This window comes from Crotalus tigris, unplaced genomic scaffold (assembly GCF_016545835.1).
Source record: "Crotalus tigris isolate CLP2741 ecotype Arizona unplaced genomic scaffold, ASM1654583v1 scf7180000018468.2839379, whole genome shotgun sequence".
Classification (NCBI taxonomy): Eukaryota; Metazoa; Chordata; class Lepidosauria; order Squamata; family Viperidae; genus Crotalus; species Crotalus tigris.
In genome coordinates, this window is record NW_024097024.1 from 495320 (window position 1) to 521640 (window position 26321).

Below are 26321 nucleotides of genomic sequence, written 5' to 3' on the forward strand. Positions count from 1 at the left end.
ATGTAGATGACATCTTTAAATATTGTTTGTATATGGGCTGATAGGCAGGAAGTCTTGACATTGTAACAAATGCAAATGCCAACCCCATAATTTACCATTCCACTGTTGGAAGAAATGTTACTTTTAAATTACATGCTTCAAAAACTTTTAAAAGTTTTTTTAAGCTGTTATTCATTTTTCATGTGTATAGAAAATAGTGCAGAAACAAGAACAAATTTACACTTAAGAGCATCTCTTTAGGACTCCTATTTAAATCACTGTAGTACTTCAATATTAGTCCCTCTCTAATTCTGCTTACTTATCTGAAAAATCTTTTTCTGTTTTGTTCAGTAGATCTGTGCTTCCTAGAAAATGTGTACTTTAGAATTACAAACATGCAAGGATTTCTCCCTCCCTCCCTCCCTCCCTCCCTCCCCCCCTCTCTCTCAGGATTGTGGTGGAGAAGTTTTCTGAGCAAACTATAACTGTAAAATTATACTAAATGTCCTAAATAGTGGTGGCGAACCTATGGTATGCGTGCCAGAGGTGGCACTCAGAGCCCTTTCTGTGGGCACGTGCGCTGTTGCCCCAGCAGAGTTTGCCAGAGTAGCAAGCACATGGCATTTGGAAATGACAGGGCAGGAAGTGAGTGAGCAAGGGGTGTTGACCCCCAGGGATGCCCCAGAGATGGCAAGGAACTAGCCCCGGCCACACTTGCCCAGTCTGCTTTGACCACTGCAGCCACATCTACCCAGTGGGCCATGCTGCCCCCCTGAGGGCACCACAATGCTGATCCACCCCTGGCACTTTGCGATAAACAAGTGGGTTTTGGGTTGCAGTTTGGGCACTCGGTCTCTAAAAGGTTCGCCATCACTGTCTTAAATCCACTAATTATGAACTTATTGTCATAATGTGTTTCTTGAAGGATATACTGTACATATATTTGGGAATAAGCTATTTCTCCCCATCTATGCTGTGGCTTGGCTTGAGCTTCCCTATTTGCCACATATGCCTACCCACTAAGATATAAATTACCCACTAAGGTATATATTTATACCTTAAATAATCAATGACTTTAATAAAACCAGTTGCCATGTGCTCTTGTGCTGAAACAATACTGTTCCACTCTTAAACTAATAATTATTATTTATCATACGGCATACAATGTCAGGGAAATCTACACATGCTAGATACACAATGCAGTCCTGACAACCTAGAATGCTAGTTCATTCTGTTCAGCACTTATGCATCTATTCTTGGTGCGCCACAGGGGGTGAACTAGTTATTTTACCAGCTAAGGAGAGAAGCAACCTAGAACCAAGGAGAGAAGCAACCTAGAACTAAGAAGAAATTTCCTGACAGAACAATTAATCAGTGGAACAACTTGTGTCCAGAAGTTGTGAATGGTCCAACACTGGGGGTTTTTAAGAAGAGATTGGACAACCATTTGTCTGAAATGATATAAGGTCCTGCCTGAGCAGGGGGTTTGATTAGAAAAGGTCCCTTGTATTCTTATTGTATTTCTATCCTATCCTATCCTATCCTTCCCTACCCTTCCCTACCCTACCCTACTCTATTCTATCATTTCCCATTGCATTCCATTTCATTCCATTCTCTTGGGTTGCTGCCTCTCCCGGGCTTCTCTGTTGGTCTCGCCTCACCTTGTGTTGCAATGCCTTGCTTACAGTATGGTTTCTGCTCTCTGTACACATGAACACTAGTTTTGTTCCTACTGAAGTGGTACTCATTGATCTAATCACAATCTTGCATGCTTTTGAACTTCTGCGTGGGCAGAAGCTATGGGAGTTCACTCTGTCTCACAGAGGCTGGATTGAACCACTGGTGTGCAGACCATTTCAGGCTGGTAGTTCCAACCTCATTAAGCTTCTGCATTATTGTGTCCCATTAAATTAATGATAATATGGTAAATCTTTTTGGACCTGAAATAAAGTTATTTAGACATGGAGACACATAATTTAAATAATCATTCTTCTGCAATAGGAAGTATAAGTGATTTCCAGTAGGGAATCTAGAGTATCCTTGTAGCAATTACTGTGCAATGTTAGTTAAAGTATGCTTTATGGGAATATAAAGTTTAGTAATAATAATTATCTGGTTGAAAAAGAAATTCAACTTATAGAAGTTTTTTCATTCTGGTATAAATCATTTTCTAAAATTGTTGAACTTTACATTTCCAACATTTTTAGAGAAGAAACTGTTCAATCAATACTAGAGCAATTTATTTAATCATCCAACTATTCTCTTGTTTATTTTCTGAGCAATATTTCATCAGACATTTGTAAAAAAGCCAGCAAATGCTCCAATTTCTTTCTTTGGGAAAAAGACCCAAAATATTTAAATATTTTAAACAATATAATACTTAATTCTGCTCAGCAAACTTTTGCTATGCATGTGACTATGGCCATATGTAATGTCCTGAACTGAGATTGAGACTCCTAATCACATTGCAAGCAGGTGGGTGTTATCTACTCCCTGCTTTTATCTGTTTGAATTTATTGAGTGGTATTACTGATTTTGTAACAATTATTTTGCTTTTGCATGGTCTCTATTTTTTTTGTATAGTTTATTAGCCAGAGCCTATCATCTATTGCCACATGGATTGTCACATGGATTCTTATTTTTGACTTTAAAGTATCTTTAAAAACAGTATTATTAATTGTCCCAAAGGGATAATTTAATAAAACATTTCATTTACTATGTAAAGAACACTTAATGAGAAGGAAGGACTCACTGGAGAAGAGCCTAATGCTGGGAAAGATTGAGGGCAATAGAAGAAGGGGATGACAGAGAATGAGGTGGCTGGATGGAGTCACTGAAGCAATAGGTGTGAACTTAAATGGACTCCAAAAGATGGTAGAAGACAGGAAGGCCTGGAGGAACGTTGTCCATGGAGTCGCGATGGGTCGGACACGATTTCACAACTAAAAACAACGACAACAACATGTAAAGAAAACAATTTTCTTTACATAACTAGAAATCATTGGCTTTCGATTTTTACTTATGCCGCATTTATTCATATCAAAATTAGCTTCTGAAATGGAAAAGTTTCATTCCTCCTTATTCAAAATTTGCAAGTGCTAATACTAATTTACATTCAAAATGTTAGTTGTTTTAGCGTTATTATTTAATACTGTACTCCTGTTGCTTAGTACTATTGTTTGCCTTTATGAATTTGCCCTTAACTTCCAGTCTCAACTGCTCAATTCCTTTATGATCTGAAATGAGTAGGATACAAAAGAAAATATTATAGTTTAGCAAATTGCACCAAAATTCTGATTACAGAAACTAATAGAACTATATGTGGAGAAAATGCAAGTGGGATGGTTTAGGAGGTGGAATAGTGCAGCTATTAGAGCAGGGGTGTCAAACTGCTGGCCCGGATGCGTCATGGCGAAACCGCGCCTGCCCCATTGCCAGCAATGGAAAAAAAGTTGCAATACGTCACGACACATCACATGACATTGCGAGTTTGACAACCCTGTATTAGAGAGAGACTCAGTGCGGTTTAGCCATAAAATATGCAAAACAATAATAAAATATAAATAATCAAATTGGTTGTAATCTCATTCTAGAATCCTCTGTGGTTTTTACAGTTGTTGAATTCAGAAATTCAAGTTACATGCACCTTTTGCCTGAGGTTTTGTCATCTAACATTGTCCTATATAAATGTTTAATCAGTTCTATTTTTTTTTTTAGGAAAGTTGGTTGCTTAGCTTTTCTTAATTGCTTATTTGTTTCTCAGCAGAATATTTATTTACTTAAATTATAAGAGGTTTATATTTCCATTGAACTACTTATTCACTGGGGAAATTTAAATGAAATTGTAAAATTATAATCAAAAATACAAACAATAAATGGTTTAACTAGCTGAAGGCATCTTTAGGTAAAATGAATAGGGAAGATTCTGTTAATTAGAAGCAGTTTGATATAAACCTAAGTCTTCTTTTTTATTTTCTAGATTAAACTCTGTTCCCAGCTGGATGCTTATAGGTGCAGGAAATATAATTGTGAGATGATTAATTGCAAAAAGACAGATAATTAGAGTTCATATAGTATGTCAGATACAGCCCAACCAAAAGCTTGCCTACCTGTTCAAAGAGTAGGCTGAAATGGAACTTGCATAGTGACTTACTAGAGGATATTATTGAAGTAAATATTCATAGGTTGACTGCTGTTAACAGGATGGATATTGCTGAATATAATATGTAAATTCTCCTTATTTTACTTCAGACCTTAGTTTTATTTGTTCTTTGTATGAATGATTGAAAGTACTAAGTAGTAAACCAACCTTAAAAAGATGCTTTATATCTATCTATCTATCTATCTATCTATCTATCTATCTATCTATCTATCTATCTATCTATCTATCTATCTATCTTCCTCCCATATTTGGGCTGACCGGTACATAATAAAAAAACTCTTAAGACATACACACACACACACACACACACACACACACACACACACACGTATATTTTTATATTTCTGCACAAACTGTTACAAAGACAATTTTAATTGTCTTTGGACTTGAATATCCTAATACAATCTGCTTGATTTCCAAATAAAATAATTCTTATTTTGTAATCAATGTGTTTCATTTATTTATCATGCATGTATTACATTTGTATTGCTTTGCCCTGGTTTGCAGTTCCGCAAATAGCTTTGCTAATGGTGGCTTACTGTAAATCTCTTTCCAAAATATTTAATCATTAGATTGTAATGCTTAAATTACTTCTTGCTTTATGTAAATTAGTAGCTTTTCTTTAAATTGTTTCTTAGCCGTCAAACTCTTTGGTGTGCTTGTGGATGTTGTATTTTGAGATGATGCTTTATATTTTGGGATGTTATGAAATCTTCACCTTGCACTTGCTCATGTGAGAAGTATTCTGCCTTCATAAAGAGTTGCTAACCCATAGAAACACTGGTTTACTAATGACCCAAATACAGCTTGTTTTGTTGTGTATGAGTTGCATTAAAATAACACACAATATTGTCATTAATGATATGCTCATTTTGATAATGGAGCTGCAGTCTCTTAGCATGCAGTCCTTGGGGAGATGCTGCATTTTTTTAAACTAAGTATTGTTCTGGCTCCTTTCCTTGATTGGCCCAGAAATAGCAATCAGCTGGGGAACAGGATGACATGCCTCTTAGCAATCCCTTTTATCTTTGAGATGAGTATCAACATTGTATGCTTCCTAATGGAAGTGTAATTTAATGAAATCTATTGGGTAAACATACTTCAGATGTTCAAAGGAGGTGACAAAATTTTTGCTGGCAGCCAGGACCTGGCTGGTTTCCAGCTTGCCTTTAGCTACTATGAATATAGCGTAGAGAGAGGCATTTAAAATAGAAATACGAAGTATTATTTCTATTGTTGTCCTCTCCACTTATATTTATTTCTCTTAATTTTATTGTTTATGATATTTTCTGAGCTAGCATCTTTTGACATGTAGCTATTCTGGTGAAATCATAGATGTATATGGTAAGGTTTTAATTTTTTTTTATTGTGATTAAAATCAAATACACAAAACACTAGCTCATAATCTGGAATATTGCACTGAACTCAAGGGGAAATTGTTGGCTCAAAAAGTGCTATATAGATCACAGAAAAGAGGAGAAGAAAAATGACATTGCCTTGAGCCACTTGTCCTGTTAAAGAGAATAGTTTTCTCTGTAGACTTATGAAGTTAAATATCCTGATCTAAAGGTTAGGAAAGAACACTTTTCTTATCAATAATAATTGCTGTTGCAGAATGTAATTTATCACAATGATAAATGCTTTAATGTTTGTTTTCATCAAGTGAGATGGTTGGTAAAAGAAGGCCAAAATGAATATCTTTACTTCTTTTCATCCCATATAAGTAATATGAATAAAAATCCTCAAAGATCACAGCTATAATATTGTCAATGTTATATTGGATGGGTTAGGGGTATTTTAACTTAGATATTGAAAAACTGCTAAACTATTCAGGAAACGGGTTCAAATCCTGGCTGGTACCTACTTTTATGTATGAGGTTTTTAGGCAAAGACCCACTAATGCCTACCTCAGATATAAGAGTGACACAAACTAAGAGAGTCATAGTGACTCTCTTATAGATTAACAAGTTTATGTAAGATGTTGGGGAACCAGGACAATCTGGAACAAATAATACACGGACAAGATAAGAGAACCTAGAATTGATGGAATGATAACAGTAGACCTAATGAGAGGGGATACAGGGAGTCCTCGACTTACAACCATTAGTTTAGTGATCAAAGTTACAATGGCACTGAAAAAAGTGAATATTTATGACCCTTTTTCACATGACTGATGCAGCATCTCCATGGTCACATGATCAAAAGTTGGTGCTTGGTAGCTGGCATGTATTTATGATAGTTGCAGTGTCCTGTGGTCATATCACCTTTTGTGATCTTCTGACAAGCAAAGTGAAGGGGGAAGCCAGATTCACTTAATAACCATGTTACTAACTTAACTGCGGTGATTCACTTAAGAGCAGTGGCCAAATCTTGAGGTAAACCACCCTCACATTACATCCCACACTCAAGAATACTTGAAGAATAACTGGATGTGTAGCCAGTACTTGAAGCTGGAACATCACTGTCATTCTCTACATTACACAAAACAGCAGATAATATAATGCATAAGATCATTTATAAACTAGCTACAATTAATCCTTGACACCAGTTCCAAGGAAAAGATAGTATGCTAGAAGATCCAGTGGCATCCTAATGACAATCTCTATTTTAATCACCATAACAGAAACTAGTGAACTGGTATATGCTAAAAAAGATAAAAATTTACCCTATCCACTTGTTCTGACTTTGTTTCTGAGGGAGGCACTGTTGTTTGAAGACATTTCTGTGGTCATATGACAGCATGACTATGCTCCAAGGCACATGGAACATTGTTACCTTCCCATCAAAGTGGTACCTATTTATTTATTTGTATTTGCATGCTTTTGAACTGCTAGGTGGGAAGGAGCTGGGGCAAGTAAAAGGAGTACTTGGGTCTTGAACCTAGGCTATCAACTCTCCAGCTGATAAACTTAGCATCTTTAACCACTTAGCCATCATACCCCCTATATATATATGCTACAGCTGCTGTAATCTGGAGATGCTTGACTATACAATCAAGAAAAGTAGCAGTACCTGCCATCTGTAGTAAATTATGTTGAAGACTTAAAATCAAGTCAACTTGGAGAGAAATTAGTCAGCTGGTACAGAAGAGTATGGAAATGACTCAGCTACTGAAAAAATATAGGAGCCTAACTCCATCTGAAGCATTAACAACTAAACAAAGGCTTAGAGTTAGATGTTACATTAAAGAAGAAGAACAATACAAAGTGTGCTCCCAACTTCATTGCAACAACATAGTAATATCAGAGCCACCCACAGCAGAAACTGAATAGTACCAAAAGAAGATATGGAGAAAGAGAAGACACATAACATCAGTCCAAAGTGGCCTCAGGACTTGAGAGAACAGGAATCAGTCACCATCCCAGTAGCAGACATCCAATATTGGGTCAAGATGGATAGTATCTGTCCCAGACATGATCCATAACTACTGGCTAAATAAACTAACAGCAGTGCATAAATGTCTAGCAGTGCAGATGAACCAGCTGCTAGCAGCAGGCTCCCATCCAGACTTGCTATCTGTAAGGGAAGGAGTGTTAGAACCTGGGGATCAACCTAGGTTAAAAGTTAAAAGAGGGATCAACCTAGAATCTCTACATAGCTACAAGTCAGCTTTGTTCAACTACCTTGAATTATGTTGATCCTTTAACTAGCAGGTACTAATTGTTACTTGATAATATTCCTGTGCATAGGCATGAGTAGCAGTTAATCAGTTGAATTGAACCTTCACATGTGGACCTAATATTTTACACCTGACACAAAACAAGGAATGACGGTGCTCATCAAGAAAGACTCCCACAAGTGAAATGCACTGTTCAACTACTGGCCAATAACCTCTCCACCCCTAAGATGGAAAGTCTTATCAAACATTCTAGCCACCAAACTAGAGGACCATATGGTTTAGTACACGAGCACAGGTCAAAAAGGCCTTGGGAATAACCCCAGAGGATCAAAGATAGAGTAGCCTCAGTAGTCTTAAAACTCAAGGTCTACAGACCACTTCAAACAAAGAATTGATTATAGGAAAGCCTACAACCTAATGCTGCAGATATGGATGTATGAATGCCTGATGTAATACAAAGCCTACAGGATGTTAAGAACTGACTGTGGAAGATAACACTAGAAGTCAACTGCAGAACTCTCACACAAGTGGCCATTAAGTTGTCCCCATTGCTATTGGCACTGAAACCCTCAGTGGAAGGACAGGTCAAAGGCATCAGCAGTCATGAGTCCCTGCATGCCCACAAGAGATCTAAGTCCAGCCCACCTTGAAAGTCTTTCTTATCTCCTGCTAATTTTCCTTGATTGTTAGTAGTTCAAATTCTTATAGAGAGCTTAAGTTTGCAATAAATCTTTATCATCATTTGAATTGCCTGATTCTCCTGATTTTCCTTGCCTTACTTTCCAAAACTTCCACTTTGTCAGTATAAGTAATCCTTGACTTATGACCACAATTGGGACCAAAATTTCTGCTGCTAAGCGAGGTGAATGTTAAATGAGTCACATTTGATTTTTCAACCTTTTTGCCATGATTGTTAAATGAATCACTGCAGTTGTTAAGTGAATCATGCATTGGTTCAACGAATCTGTCTTTTATCATTGATTTTGCTTGTTGGAAGCCGGCTAGAAAAGTTGCAAATTGTGATCACATGACCCAGGATGCATCAAGGATAGGGACACAAGCGACAAACAGAACGAACTAGCTGTCAGGACTGCATTGTGTGTCTAGCATGTGTAGTTTTCCCAGACATTGTATGCCATACATTAAATAAATGCATGGCATCATTTTTTATTATTCCTGTTTACAATCAGTTTCAAATTGTAAAATCTACTGCAGGTGCTCCTCCACCAGTCATCTGAAGTAAATGTATGAGATGTGCAAACCTATAAGACAGAGAATCTATTCAACTTGGTGAAATTGATTTCTCATTGAAAAAACTCTTTAGTACAACTTAGTATGTTTTACTTGACAGTGGCTTTCTTGGGCCTGAATGAGTACTTTACCACAGGAAAGAATGCCTTCTGCATATTTGTATTTTAAGTTCACCTGGAGAATCATATATTAACTTTTTAAATAATTTTAATAGTTGAAATTCACATGAATGTAAGCCAGTTCTAAGGGACTTGACACTATTTATAATACTGACAAGTGGATCCCATATTTGCTTCAGGTTTTGAAATATATTAAATAGATGATATTGATGCAGTGTCCAGTGTAATTCCTGGAAATCAGATGTTTTAATATACAGGATAAACAGAAATACATAAAAGCGATGTAATCATTCAGGGTGATTTTATTTTGTAAAAATCTCCATTATTTCAGTTTTTATATTTTTGTATTTTTGTGTGCACTTTTCATAAGGAATTTTAAACTATCTATTTTCTAGGTGTCAGCAAAGGGTCTTGTTAATGGAAGTGAAATTAATTGATGCATTTATAAAAGAGATTTAGTTTAGTTCCTGCATACATTTTGGTTTGGAGAAAGGAATTTTCTGGGATTTATTTTTAAATTAATTCAGTAGGTAAACTTTTAAATACTTTTAAAAGTTTTAATATCAAAGTCCTTAGAATCAACTACTACTATTAACTTCAATATGTACAACTATACTGTTCTTATTTTTATTAGAATGATCAGTTCCAAAATGTATTGAATTTGGAGATTGTCCATTGATTTTTCTCCCAAGAAAATAATCTACAGAATTGCAGCTAGAATAAATTTGGAACACATGGTATTTCACTCAGTCACCTCACTTAATTGGTAATTTATGTCAGACAGATTAGTAGATAGCACAAATATTATGACTATCACAAACTTTTGTCCAAGGCTACTTTAGTTGTTTGATGATATGACGGCAATTTCCAGTCTCAGAAAATCTACAATAAATCGTCTACAGGGTCAAATACTAAATTATTCTGCAGCTTTTCTACAAAAGTTGAACAAAGTTCATCAACTCACAGTTTTTGCTGTATTTCCTGCAGTTTGGCCAGGTGGCGCAGCAGTTAGAGTGCAGTACTGCAGGCCACTTTAGCTGACTGTGTTCAGCAGTCAGCGGTTCAAATCTCACCGGCTCAAGGTTGACTCAGCCTTCCATCCTTCCGGGGTAGGTAAAATGAGGACCCAGATTGTTGGAGGCAATGTAAATATATATATACATTGCTTACTGGTGTACACCACTTAGAGAGTGCTTGCACTTAAAGCGGTATATAAGTCTCATAAATAAATAAATAAATAAATTGGTGGGTTCATTGTTTTGAATCTGATGTGAGTCACAGCTGCTCTGAAAAGCCTTAGGGAAGAAAAAAAAATGTATGAATTATCTAAAAATGTTCTGGTCTTATATCTGATCCCAAGGGAGAACTATAGAAAATCTTGGTCTTGCCTTCTTACTTTCTTGACTTACATATTGGGTCTGTTTTCCATTGACAAGAAGGATACTTCATGGTAACCATGGGAGCCATGTCCTTGTTAGTTCCTGCAAAAAGAAGTGGAATAACCATTCCCTTCCCTTAGAACCCTATAATATGTTTTTTGTTATTGTTGTTGTTGTTAAAGCAAGTCTTAGCATTCACATATTGTTACGCAAGATTAAAGTACTTTTAACATTGAAACTGCAGAAGTGGAATATAGATAGTTAAATAAACAAGTATTTTCTTATTGTGAAAAGCTTTCCCTCTAGGTAGTGTACTATATTTACTGCATATGGACTTATCTTCCTCTAGTAAGATCTATTCAGGTGCTTTACTGGTTTATTCTTCCCATTTACTGATAATTCAAAACATTGAAGTACTCATAGTCTTGAGTGTGCAAGATCTATCCTGGTATCTTTAATGAAAAGGAATTTTTTTTACAGTGATTAAGGTGTTCTTGCGCTAACAAAGGAGAATGAAAGAGTGTCTACGCAGTACTTTATGATACTTGCTGGATTATATAATATATGATCAAGTTGTATATTCTTTAAAGAACTAGCCACCCTGGTTTCACTTGATATCAGTTTGTTTGTTTTCCAAAGTTAATATATCAATATTTTCTCTGCTATTTTTTTGTTCCATTTATAGTGTAGTTTTAATATGCAGCACACCTGTCAGTTTAATGTGCTTTTAGATTAAATATTTTCTTTGATTTTTTTAAAAAATTATGGGTTTTTTGCATATTTTTGACATTTACTTCCCCCCCTCCCCCTTAGATTATATGTCCTCTGTGTGGAACTTTGCCATGCAGTAAATTCATTGTATATTTACATTCATTTAAATTTTCATCCTGCCAGCCAATTAGCTAAAACCCTGCAAATAGGAAAATTTTACGTAATTCCTTCCTGAGTCAAGTTTGATTCCTGGTCATTCCACATGCACATTTTTCATGGCAGAAATCTGAATATGAAACACTTCTGGAATGTTCTCCAACTTGCAGATTAATCAACAAACCTGGGATTCCTTGATGCTCACCCATTCATAATAACCAGGCCCAACTCAGCAAATTTAACAAGGTCATCCAATTATGGTCAGATGTTGAGATCCTTCACATGAGACTTAAAAGCTATTGGGTTAACAGAGCAAAGATTGTATTCTAAGAAGGTGGCTCAGAGATAATGTGATCTTGAACCACACTGATGCTAAATAATGATAACAATTTTGAATCTTTTTCCAATTATCAGTAATGTGCTTTTTTACCTTGTAATTTAGCAAAGGAAGACCTCAATATACTGAGATACGTTTGATTGTTTTTAAATTTATACCTATAGTTAAATCCAAATATCTACTACATTTTAAATATAGAGAATTATACTTGGAAGCTGCTTGTTGTAAACTCTTATTTGTGCAGAATATTTTGTTTGTTTCCTTTTTTTCTTTATTTCTTTAATTATAAATTTTGAAGGTCCGTTTTTATATGCTTCTTTGTATAAACAGAATTGCAGCAAACCTGTATTGCAATTTAGTTTTGGTAGAATCTAGGACTAGTTTGCAGTCCCTGAGATAAAAAAAACTACTGAATAAAAAAAAATGGAGCATTGTATGTGTGTTGTATAAAATAAACTATTTTATATTCCTAAGTTCTGCAAACATAAATTTTATGTACTTGTGTGTATATGTGTGTCTGACTGAAATAATGGAGATATGCAATGATTTCTGTTGGAGACATGGTGAGCAAAACATGTCTCCATGGAGAGTAGAGAGAGCAGTCATGGCAGGAACAAAGAACTGGTAAGTAGAAACTACCTGGAAAAGGAAAGGATGGGAGATTGCCACATGTGCTCTGGACAGCTGCTGCTTGCTGTCTGCAAGACAGTGGTCGCCCATGCGTTTGACTGCCAGGGGATGAAGGGATCAATCATCAAGCTCACAACTGCTGTGGAGCCCTTTTAAAGGACACTAAGTTTGGTAATTTTTCTTCTAAACACTTTTGGAAATTGCATTTTTAACCATCTTAACGCTACTGCAGATGTTTGGAATGGCAATGTATGAAAACCCATTGATGAGACTATCTTCATTTTAAACAAAAGAAAAAAATACCTATAATTTTAAGAACCTAAAGAATTCGAAACAAATGGCAAAAAGCTAAATAAGATTTTGAACCAAGAAAGTTATAAACAAATTAAAGGTCCAGACAAATTTGTATTATTGAAAATTTTACTATAATATTTTGGAACAAATTATATAAAATAAACAGCAATAGTAAGTCATAACAGAGATTATAGATGTTATTATTTAAATTACAAGAAAGGAAGCTGAAAATTTTACTTAAAAAAAACCCTGCCTTTAATTTTGATTAGGATTGAGATTTATAAAATGACACAAAACACTATAACATACAACTATTAAAGGAGATCTTTGTAGAATGGGGCCAGATATTATTACCCACAATATCAAAAGTATCAGTAATGATTTATACTTATATGTGTAGACTATGTTTAAAGGATGTTAATGTAGGAATAATGGCTATGAAATAGATCTTGCCTGATGCAAAAATATTGGATTAATAAAAAAGTAAGATCACAAAACAAAAAAGGCATTTAAAGTGGAAATACAAATGACAGGCCAAGAGATTTGGATAAGGACTCTTGCCCGGATATACAAAAGAAATTTTAAAATTGTTAAGTCTTAAAAGTTTAAGACTTTAAATCATCCTTTTGGCTGCTGCAATAATTATGTGAAATTAATAAAAAATGCTCCTTTAAATATTACGTAGGCTTTTATGTAACTATTAAATTTTGAACTTTGTATTAAACTGGGAGATGGATTTGCAGAATTAACATAATGGAAGTATGAATATGATGAAATATTCTGAATGCATAGTTTTATGGATATGATATTTCAAAATTTGAATTCGCATTTTATTTAGTTAAAAGTTTCTTGTAAAACATGTGGTATTAGTTACATGTCTTTATATCTTGTTTTGCTTATATAGATGGAAATCCCATCCTTTATTTTTAAACAACATACCTACAATTTGAACATGTGTTTACATTAGTAGGATTCATCTGTATATCATCAAGATTGGTATTTCGTTTGGCATAGTGTAGTATAATCTAAAAATAAAAATCTGCACTTATTTAAGTATGCTCAATTGTCTCTTTGGCAAAAACAGTTTTCCTCAACAGCTCAATATGCAATGTATAACTAACAAAATCAAAAGTGAAACATCTTGATACCTATAGCTCTTATAGGAACAACCTTTTTCCCTTTTTCATGCTCATGTTCCCTTGGTTTAGGGGTGCCATGTGACAATTCTAGGATCAGACCAACATGATAATGAATGGCACATGTTCTGTGTTGTATATATTTTTGGTTTCTAATGTATCATTAATTTTCAAGATTCCAATATTTTAATGTACTTTTAAATGTATCTCAGATCTCTCTTATGTCACTGAGAGCTAAAATGGAACAGGTTTATAATTGTGACATAGAATTTTGCTGTACTGCTGTATATTGTACAACAAATGTATTCAATATCATTGCTTGCCATTGCAGGATTAAAATTGGCTGTGACAGATCTCATTACACCTCTGATTTCTAGGTCAGTGACTTTGCAGCATGATGACTGAAGAGCATTGGACATGAGATATTGATCTACTGACTAAGGGCAGAAGGCTAGAGTTTCCTCTTGCAAGTTAGGGGCTGACACTGTATAGTCCATGGAAGAAATACGGCTGACTTGGGATATATACACAATACTGTGCATATGTATACGTAATTTGCTAAAATTTGAAATAGCATCAGGCAATGAAGTTCTAAATATATTCCTGAGCAATTCATCTAGAATATAAATGGTCACTAAGATTTATATCTCTTGAAGTGATACAGAATAGGTTTTTCTTAATGAATAATTAAGGTTACATTAACTTATAAACAGTTATTTGGGAATAAGCCTTCTCAAATTCAGTAGGTTTAATTCTTAGGAAATATGCTTGGATGTGAATGTAAATTATTGGTTTTTTCGTTCCAATCTGATGTAATTCTGAATTTTTAGAATGTTAGTTGTAGATAATACAGCTACTTACTCCAAGCAGATATAAGAAATTTCCCACAATCCCAAAGATATCTTATTTATCTAAAATTGTCTGTGCTAATTTATGTGTAGATGAAAAAATAGAAACAATTCCTATAATTTAAACTGAAATACAGTAAATACAGTAAATTACTATACTTGGTAAAATTAGACCTAAGAGACCTGCCTACTTTCCTTGTATGATTTAGATATTAACTGTTGATAAACATCATCAAAACTGATAAATTGTTTTCTATCTAGGCTTTGATTGGTCAGCTCACCAAATATAAGAATAACCTTTGTTTACTTAAGATATATGATCATTGTGGTTAAAAGAAGACAAAGAAATTCCATAGTGTAATTACCCGTTTATGTGGGATAAATTGGTGTGTCTAATAGTCAGAATTCAACTCCTGCTTTTATTACAATGATGTCACACAGTTTATAGCTGACTTTGAAGTTGGTTGAATTTTTTTCAAATATAATAAAAAACAAGTGTGTGAAGAATGTTTTGCTGCTGTATCTTTTTGCTATACTTATATTTTTTAAAAATCATTGTGAATTAAGGCTTTCATAGACACACACACTCAAATATGTATACATAAGGCTGAGATATTGTGGTAAAATACTGTGGCTCTCCTTTTGGCTAGTAATTGAAAATATATTGAATTAAAATGAACTGGCTAACTGTTGCCTGCCCTAAAACCAGTCTGACACCAAGTAATATAAAATATAAAAAAATCAAGATGAAAATGAAAACAAATATCAATCTTAAATTTTGTTATTGGAGTCTTTTTCCTGTCTAATTTTCATTTAGTCATGAAATTGGCATTGTACTATACTGATTCTTTCTTTTTACAATGCTGTTTCCATTTTGAAGATGCTGATGTAGCTATATTGGCAAAATTTAACAAATACCCTATCCAACAAAAGCTGCTTGTATTGTAATAGCAATGCATTATTTAATTCATATGCAACATAACCTACCACATGGAAAATATTATAAATCTATTTACCATGTGGCTGGTCTGGTGATAACATTATATTAAATTCATAGATGAAGTAATATATGCAATTGCTTTTCTATGTGAGGTCCATGGAAATTAGTGATAATCGAACTTCATTGTTTGACTTGTTTATATCATAGTTTAACAGAATTCCCATAGTTATGACTATATGTACTGTGTTACACATGTAAAATTACACAGATCATGAGTGCTGCAGATCAAAATTCTTAATTAGTTTAAGCTGAATTAATTCTATTTCTAGTTTAATTCTGTTTGCCTATGAATATATTCAGTTCAGTTGGGAAATATTAAGTCTTGGGTCAAGTAAACCAGTTGTGTAAAGCTAAATTGCCATACAGAGCTGAGCAAATATATTTGAGTAGGCCTTTAAAAGAATCAATTTGCAAAAATTCCTCTGAATTACCAAATTATGTCTATCTAGACCAGGGGTGTCAAACTGCCAGCCCGTGGGCGAGACGTGTCACGCGGAAGCCACGCCTACCCCATTGCCAGCAAAACAGTCCTGATACATTGTGCAACGTCACGTCATATTGCGAGTTTGACATGTCTAATCTAGACTCAGATTGTTGTTTGTGTAAAGTTTGGATATTGAAAAATATTAGGGAAGATAACTAAACTTGTTTCTGAATAACTTTGTTTCTTGTTATTGTGTATGGTGTTTAAATTTCTTAAATATTATAAGATGACTGTAATCATCTGAACATGTTAAATTATATTTATCATAACAAATCATGACTACAATATGTTTAATGTTGTAATCATTTTTACCAAATGTGGCTTCTCCTATTGGTATTATGACTAAATAGCTAGAGTTTAACTAGCTAGAGTGTGGCAGGCAGTTGCCAAAATATTCTATGTGGTCTTCTGATATAGTGCACATTTTATTTATTTATTTATTTATGAGACTTATATACCGCTTTAAGTGCAAGCACTCTCTAAGCGGTGTACACCAGTAAGCAATGTATGTATATATTTACATTGCCCCCAACAATCTGGGTCCTCAGTTTACCTACCTCGGAAGGATGGAAGGCTGAGTCAACCTTGAGCCGGTGAGATTTGAACCGCTGACCTGTTGAACACAGTCAGCTAAAGTGGCCTGCAGTACTGCACTCTAACTGGTGCGCCACCTCGACACCTTATTCACCATTTGCAGAGATGAATCTCTTATTTTGTTAGCATACAAGCAATCACTCATCACTGTTTAAAGACAATGAGTAATTAAAGAGTTCTTAAAACAGAATAAGTGTAAATAATATCAAACATAATAATGTTTGAAAAATTAAGACTGTAGGAGATATTTGTAATAATCCAATAGAACGTTTTAATCTATACACCTCAAATAAGATATTAGTCACTATGATTTGGCTATAGAATCAGTATAATCAGAATCAGATACAAGAAGAATAAATATTAGAAAGTTTTATTGAAGATTTCAATGAGATTGGGTACAATAAATTTATTAGGCTTAGTTATCAGTTAGTTAAACTGATATTATTATATGGCTATATATGTTGGAATTACGAATTTGGTGATCACATTTTGTTAACAGACACATCAGCATTGATTATTTTCATAAAGGTGGAATTTTGTTGCCTTTTATGGTGGAAAAATCATTCTGTTGATGAACTGCCATTTTTATAATAGGAAATATGATCCTTCTTTTAAGTCAGTCACTCCAAAAAAGAACAATTTAATTTAAAAAACAACAAAAGCTTGTTACTTTGATTTACGATCATTTAAAGAAAAATATTTGGAGAAAAAAAACAGGAATCTTGGCTTTATTGATTGGATTGTTTATGATGGAAATTAGACTCATGCAAAATGAATAAGATCATCTGAATATGGGATAGATAATTATTCGATAAAGTTAGGACAAAATAGACTTGGAAGAAATGCAAGATGAAAGGAAAAGAATGCATGATTCATGTATGAAAAAGTATTAGATGTTTCAGTCTCACTATGGAATGAGTGGAAAGTGGATACAAGGAAAACTGATGCGCATTTACGTAACGGAGCTTGATTGAAGAGTGGAGCCTAAGGCGACACATGCACCAGCCCTGCCCGCGTCCTGCTCTGGTATGGACGGCTCTGCCATCCTGGCTTCTCCTCCCCCTGGAAAAGACTGCTCTCTCCCTTTTGCTGAAGCGGCAAGTGGGGGCGGCTTGCCTTGGGCACGGCAGGGCTGCTGGTGGCTGAGGCCCCCAAAGGCCCAGACCAGGCTATCTTCCATAGCGGCGGGAAGGCGATCACGGGAGCAACAGCCTGCTCATCTCCCCCGGCAGTAACTGAGCAGCCATCTGGTGGTGTTTACATGGCCTTCCACGTGACTGAGATAGGCAGCACTGCCCCGCTCCGCCCCACCCTAGTTTTCTCAGAGCAGAATTGGGGCTGCGCCAAAGGAGCCAGCTGAAAGTGGTGCCTTGGACTACCCCTCTGAGGACGGCGCTTTGGAGGAAGACTGGAGCGCAGCCCCCTTGCCAGACAACTAGTCAGCCGCACTAACTAACATGTGAACACCACGTTAAGAACGGCCCTGCCTAAACTAAGCTCAATTGGACAGGAAAGTTCCAATCTGATGGAGGCTCCTGCAAAGTCAGCTTGGTCATTGGGATCACGCAGTTCAGTGGCCTTCGCCCCCCCCCCCCAAGCTATTAATTCAGAACCAGGCAGCGCTTGGCTTGCAATCGGTTGCACAAAACAGGTGGATAGGATTGCAGCCAACGATAGTAGGATGTTAGAGCTACCAACTCTGATCTCCCCCCGGGCGGGCGGATGGGCGGGAGAAACCCTGAAACCTTTTGCGTTCCTTTGCAGAGAGAAGACATTGGTGGTGCATGGTCCGGGGGGAGAAGACAGCTCCGGAGGGAGGCAGCCATGCAGCCATAAGCCGGTGGTCCCAGCAGAGCGGCACAGGAGACCTACTGGTTGGTGTGGGAGGCTTCAGCGTTGCCAGTGAGCAAGGCCTGCATCCACAGCCCAGTTCCACATCCCAACGACCAGCTGGACCGGCTTTCACTTCTTTTTTGCAAACGAACGCAAAAGGTTTTGGGGTTTTGCTCGCCGCTTAGTTCGTGCTGCCCAGCGTCTGCCTGCCTGGCTGCTTGCAGGCCTCCGTGCTCCTTCCCCGAAGCATGCAATTGCTCAGAGCCCGTCCCAAAAGGTGCTGCTTCCCCCGGCAGGAGCCGAGTTTGCAAGCCTCGTTGGCAAGCCGAGAAAACTGAACATCCGGAGGATTCCCTCCTGCTGCGGAGCTGCAGTGCCTGGCCCTGGGCTGAGTGGATGGGGGTATCCGGGGCCTAAAAAGTCATCCAGGACAGGCAACCTTCGGTTTTCTCGGCTTGCAAACTCGGCTCCTGCCAGGGAAGCTCCTTCCCTGAAGCATGCAATTGCTCAGAGCCCTTCCCAAAAGGTGCTGCTTCCCTGGCAGGAGCCAAATTTGCAAGCCTCGTTGGCAAGCCGAGAAAACCAAAGGTCCGGAGGATTCCCTCCTGCTTTCAGGGTTTTTCTCTCCTGCCTGCCTGGGTGGAGAGCCTGTGCCTTCCCTTCTCCTGTGGCCGGGGAAAGAGGGCCGGCCCTGAGCCTGTCCTGGAGGACTTTTTAGGCCCCATATACCCCCCACCCCCTCCACCTGGTCATCAGGATGCGGAACCCCAAGCCTTACTCACTGGCAACGGTGAAGCTTCCCACGGAAGCCGGTAGGTCTTCTGTGCCGCTCCGCTCAGACTGCCAGCTTCTTGCTACAGGGCTGTCTCCCTCCAGAGCTGTCTTCCCCCCTCCCGTCTATGTTGTGCCCATGGTGAACAACGTCCCAGAAACCAAATAAGTTGAACCAATCAATTCAAACATCTTTCGTGAGAAGTTTGAATTGATTGGTTCAACTTTTTTAGTCCTTTTTTTTGGCACTGCACGTGGCTGGGAGCCACAGGAGATGGCTGAAAGAGCTGCATGTGGCTCCGGAGCCGCGGGTTGCCGACCCGTGACCTAGAGGCAAACAAAGTCATAACCAAAAGCCAAGATGTTTTTGTCAAAAACAGATCATGTCAGACAAATCTTATTGCATTCTTTGACAAAGTGACAAAATTAGTGGACAAGAGGAAGGCTGTGGATATAATTTCCTTGGATTTTAACAAAGCATCTGATAAAGTAGACCACAGCCTACTACTTGATAAAATAGAAAAATGTGGGTTAGACAATATCACCACCAGATGGATTCGTAACTGGCTGACCTTGTGGTCTTTAATGGAACTGCATCAGCATGAAGGGAAGTATGCAGTGGGGTACCCCAAGGCTCTGTTTTAGGCCTAGTACTCTTCAACATCTTCATCAACGATTTGGATCGGGGTAGATGGGAAACTCATCAAATTTACAGACAACATCAAGAATAGTCAACACTCCATAAGATAGGCTTAAGAAATTGAAGGATCTTGACAAACTAGAACATTGGGCGCTATCAAACAAAATGAAATTTAATGGTGAAAATAGTAAGGTTCTATATTTAGGCAAGAAAAACTAAATGCATAGGTATAGTATAGGTCAGGGGCAGGCAATCTTGGCTCTTTTATTGGCTGGCTCAGGAATTCTGGGAGTTGAAGTCCACGAGTCATAAAAGAGCCAAGGTTGCCTACTCCTGATATAGGTGGTACCTGGTTCAGTAGTGGTAACTGAGAGAGGGATCTTGGAGTCCTAGTGGACAATCGCTTAAATATGAGCCAACAGTGTACTGCAGCTGCCAAAAAAGCCAATACAGATCTAGGCTGCATTAACAGAGGTATAGAATCAAGATCATGTGAAGTGTTAACACCACTTTATAATGCTTTGGTAAGACCACAGTTGGAATACTGCATCCAGTTTTAATCACCATAAGGTAAAAAAGATGTTGAGACTCTAGGAAGAGTGCAGAGAAGAACAACAAAGATAATTACGGGACTGGAGGCTAAAACATATAAAGAACGGTTGCTGGAATTGGATATATCTAGTTTAATGAAGAGAAGGCTAGGGGTGACATGATAGCAGTCTTCCAATATCTCAGGGGTTGCCACAAAGAAGAGGGAGTCAAGCTATTCTCCAAAGCACCTGAAGGCAGGACAAGAAGCAATGGATGGAAACTAATCAAGGAGAGAAGCAACCTAGAATTAAGGGGAAATTTTCTGACATTAGAACAATTAATCAGTGAAACAACCTGCCTCCAGAAGTTGTGAATGCTCCAACATTTTTTTTTAAATAAGAGATTGGACTATTGTTTATCTGAAATGGTGTAGGGTTTCCTGCCTGGGCAGAGGATTGGACTAAATGACTTCCAAGGTCCCTTCCAACTCTATTCTGTTCTGTTCTATTCTATTCTAAAATGATACAAGTGTGTAGATTTAAACTTACATAAATCTTGAAAAAGAATGATTTGTATAATGATGAAGTGAAAGACAATAGGGATGTAAAACATATCAGGAATATGATATCATGCAAAAACAAATATAGAAGAAAAGTGTCATGTGTACATAGAGAAAAAATGTAAAAAGAGCAAAAAATATTTAAGATTCAAAGCAACATGAACATGTAAAATATTTTTAATGGAAACTTCAACAGAGTGAATGGTATTAAACACGAAATAGATGAAATTCTTGGGGTGGAGCTGAAGTGAGGAAATCTTGAAAAAATTGTATGGGAATTATAGCAATATTAAATGCTGGAAATGTTAATTTCAAATAAAAATAAAAAGTCATCTGTTGTAAGATGCAGGTAAATCTGAGAAATGTTAAAATATAGATATGATTTGTTTATGAAGTGGATGACTTGTTTTAACATGAGTGAAGACATCTGTGTTTAATGGTTGAAAGAATGCTATTATTGTTCCTTTATACAAAAGGAAAAATAGAAAGGCAGCAAGAATGAATGCAACAAACTTTCTCTGATTGAAAGTGGATGGATTAGTGTAATAAGTATGTCTGGGAAAATGTGTAGAATTTGATTGAAATAATTGACAGCGAACAAAACTGAGGCAATGTAGTTAGGCTTTATGCCAGGCCGAGATGTGCAGAGCAGATCTTTGCTCTTCAACAAGTCACTAAGAAACCTATGAATGTAAGAAGGAAAACTTATTGTGTTATTGATTAGGAGTATGTTTTGTGGAGCAAAGATATTTGCAGGGATAGAAGGTATGGAATATATAGTGAATAGTGCTGGTTAAAGTATTTAGTTAGGTTTACTTTTATTTTCTTCTCTTCCTAATATTTAATTTCTTTTTTTAATCACTTTTTACTATTTTCTGCATTTTCTGCAACATTACTTACAGATTTATGAAATGTGGCCAAATTTCCAGTATCACTACTGTGTGGGTCATTCCTAAGAAATCAATACACTATTGATATCTAAAAATTATCATTTTGAACTGTCTACAAAGTTTGGAAGTTCAAATGTTGAAAAAATAGTGAAGAATTTATCATATTTTCAAGATGTTTATGTTCGTAGGGTTGTCATTTCAGTTCACTGTTTGGGACAATTGGTTATAGAATTCCTGCTCCTCTTGGTGATATTATCAGCTCATTTCTCTGCCATTTTTTTAAAAGATGCTGTATTTTTATAAACTTTGTTACTTAGCTGCACAAAATCATACCTTTTCTCTGTTAATATTGGGGAATGCTTCTGCATGCGTATTACCATATTTTCCGGCGTATAAGACGACTTTCTAAAGTGTTGAAATCGGCGCTGAAGTCGGGGGTCGTCTTATACGCCGAGTTGCCTTATACTCCAGAAAATATGGTATTTTGCATATGTAAGATGCAGTGCAGGAAAAAAACAAACAAAAACCTGTTACAAAGAACTCTTTATTGGGCACATTCTGTGTATAGGAACTATTAAGCTCATATTCGGTTTATCAGAAAAGAATTGGATTTGAACTCTCGAAAACTTCTGTCTCTTTTAGAAACATACATATAAAATAGCAGCACTGTAGACAGTGATAACTGACAACTACGACTGAAATTGTTGACAATTTCTTGATTTGCCTGGTTAGCTTATGTATAGAAGTCATTAACTATTTATAAAATGCATTATGAATTGAGTTCTTTCAAACTGTTGTAGTGTGTGTGACATTTTCTAGCACAAAGTCTCATGCTTGCATTTGGCTACAGTGTAAATGTATACTCAGTAAAGATTTGCAAAGTTGAGAGCCTAATGAACTTTTATTCTTTTATTTTGGTTACATTAAATTTCTCTTGCCATCCCTAATGATAATCAGCTTCATAAAAAGTTCTTAGTAAGATTATTAGAGTTATTATTTTAAAGACAAATGAGACTACTGTGTTGATATTTTAGATAGATGCTAAGAGAACAAATAGGCACTTTAGTTCAAAGACTTGATCTTCTCTGTGATCAATTCATTTTGGAATGAAATTATGATCAAAAGTAGTATCAAATTATTTATTGATGAATATTGTACAGTTGCTTCTAATTGTATGCAAAAAGCTTAGTAGTTTTATAAAGCTTCTTTTATTATTGAGAATGTGACTATACATGTTTGTGACTATACATGTTATCTCTGCTAAGAATTGGGGTAACTATATTGCACTGAATAGTTGTACAATGAAATCTAAATATAAGACAGACCTCTAACATACCTTGTTGTGTCTGATTCATATTATATATTTTCAGACAGATGTTATTTTATAGAACCAGTTTTAAAACCTGCATGCTTGGAGTAGACCTATTTTCCAACCCAGAATTTTGTCATCATGATAGTCTATTGATGACTGCATGATAAGTACAGCTAAAGCAAGCAGGAGGAAGGGTCAGAGGGGTTGAACTCACCAATCTATCTCTGATATTTTCTTTTTTCTCTTTCTAGTTATCTCTTCTGACCCATACAAACATTAGACTGCAAGGAAGTAGAAATTAAGTTTTCCTAGAGTGCTTAGCTGATCTTCTATGTCAGCGATCCCCAATGTTTTGGGCACTCAGGAGTAGTTCCATGGAAAACAGTTTTCTCATAGAACATGGAGATTGTGCTTTCGTGCATTACCTAGATCTCATGCATGCACAGATGAAGCTACACTAGCTTGCATGGCCCAGTTCCTGACGAGCCACAGACCAGTACTGGGCCACAAACTAGGGGTTGGGGACCTATGAAAGGTTTTGAATTTACAAAAAGGGCTGTGTGAATATAGTTTGAGGGGTTCTTTGATCTCCGAGATCACCAACTGCCTACTCTGCCTCTAAAGAGTCATCTTTCACATGTTGTAATAATTGGAAATCCTTGAATTCATGCAAGTCTCATTATTTGTTGCATTTCTAGAGTATGTTTAAGAGATATACAAAGGTGACAATATTTTTATTTGCTACAGATTCTTATGATATGTACAGGAAATGTTGGAGAAAAGAAAAACAGAATAAGCCCATCATTACTATTTTCTTCATCAGTATATCATCAGTAGAGACTAGATAGGAGAAGTCACAGGACTTTAAATCACTGCTATATTGTATTTTTTAGGGAGATGAATTGGTCATATATTTGCTTATGGGGAGAGGAAGATCTGTTTGAATGCATGGATTGTTTGTGGTTGTTGTAGGCCTGAAAGAATATGCATAGCTTGCCCAGTAGCTTAGCAGAAGGCAGACTCGGGGTAAATGACAGTTTACTGTTGAATTGTTGGAATTACATCATTATTTATTATATCTATTGGGAGCTGTTTGACCAAGGGTAACTAAACTGTTTGACATTAGCTGTATAAAGTAGTAAACCTTAAATAGAAAAGGACTGGATCATGACTAACATGCATTTGTAACTTCATTCCTTGTTTGATATAAATCAAACACAAAATAAGGTATTATAATTGAGCGTTCTATGTCAATTTGTTGGCTTTTTTAAAAAAATAGAAAAACAAAATCAATCTCCATATGAAATTCTTGCATACTGCAGTCCCCCATTGTGATGAAATGAATAATTTAATAAGGGACTGTGATACCAGAGCTTCTTTAAAGGTTCCCATTTCCTTTAATGCTGTAATGGCTATTTTCACTTTGTTAATGTGAGACTGTTCTTCCTGAGATATACACACAATAAATAGTAGTAGTAGTAGTAGTAGTAGTAGTAGTAGTAGTAGTAGTAGTAGTAGTAGTAGTAGTAGTAGTATCATTGGCAACAGCAACAGCAGCAGCAACAGCAGCTTAAAATGTATTTTCTATCAAGTAGCAGTTGGGACATACTGAAAAAGTTATTTTCAAAAAGTATTTTGCATCTTATCTCTGTAATATGAGGGATTTCATTTGACTAGTGTTGTATTTGGTTTCTCTGTTTGCTAGTTTGTGATATCTCAGTATTTTGGGACTGGTGGGTCCATTTCACAATTTAATAAAATTTAATCAGAGCAAATAATTTAACTGAATGTTTGGCAGTTCATAAAATGGCTGCTAAAATGGAATGACCTCAGGCAGAAACATCATTTTCTAAAAGGCAAATTAACATTCTACTCTCTACCATCCTCTTTATTTATTCCTACCCTCACTAACCAACTATTAATCTTTAGCTTTCTTTTATCTTTTTTCTAAGTAAATGGATACCTTTATAACCAAAAGATTGGGATGCAACCACTCATCATTTGTATTTTATAAGAATAAGAGTGCCTAGGGGCACATAGCAAATTCAGGGGCATTCTTGAAAATATCAATGATTCTGGAGGCTGTTATGTTTTTAGTATATGCTAGCTTTCTATTAAACTCAATTAAAAATAAATTACACTTTAACAATAAGGTTGGTCAGGGCATCAACCTCATGCATCTTTTATGCACAGAACGAAACCAAAACTAATTTCAAATATATATATATATATATTCTGAGGTTTTTGTGGGTGTTTGTATGTAGGTCTTTGGTTATTCGGATTTTCTCCCGCGTAAAATTGGAAGTGTCGTGGCGACATTTCGACAAAGTCCCATTCGTCCACTTCAGGCTGGTGTTTTCGGCTTCATGCTTCTAGGAGCAATGTGTGATTGTAGCTGTTTCTTCCTTTTAACTGCCAATGGGGGTATGAACTGATTGGGTGGGAGCTTGGCTGTGTTATGATTGGGTGGAGGTGCGTTCTGATTGGTTAGGGGCTTGGCTGTGCTCTAATTGGATGGGGGGGTTGACTCTGCTCTGATTGAATGGGGGAATGTTCTGTTTGGTGGGGGCTTTGTTGTGCTCAGGTTAGTCTGAGTTGCAGGGGGATTTGAGATGGTGAGCTGCATTGCTGCTGTTTGGCTTCATGTTCGTGGTCGTGTCTCATCTTCATGGTGGGTGTCAGTTTGCTTCATGTATGGATTGGAGGGGTTTAAAGTGGCTAATGATGCAGCTGTGGTCTGGCTTCTGGTTTGTGGTCGTGCCTCATCATCGGTGTGGGTTTGCTTTTTGCGTGGATGTGTGGTGGTGACATCCTGTGTGGTTTGAGTGAGTGTGGGTCTGGTGTCATTCTTTGTGTTAGGGACTCGTTTGTCAATAAGGGTGGGTCCAAATGGCTGGTAGGCAGGATGTATCATTTTGTTTGTTCATGCTGTGTGGGCGTTTTTCTATCTCGATGGCTTTTCTGATTATTCTGTTATTAAAGTGTTCAGTTTTAGTGATAGTTCTGGTCTTTTTAAGTCTAATAAAAGACTTATTATATATATATATATATATATATATATATATATATATATATAACTATCATTT

General features: G+C 36.5%; 1 protein-coding gene across 4 annotated transcripts in view; it reads left to right on the forward strand.

The window, feature by feature from the left end:
* Positions 1 to 26321, forward strand: part of VTI1A (vesicle transport through interaction with t-SNAREs 1A) — a 232247-nt gene that overhangs the window by 30453 nt on the left and 175473 nt on the right. The window lies entirely within an intron of this gene.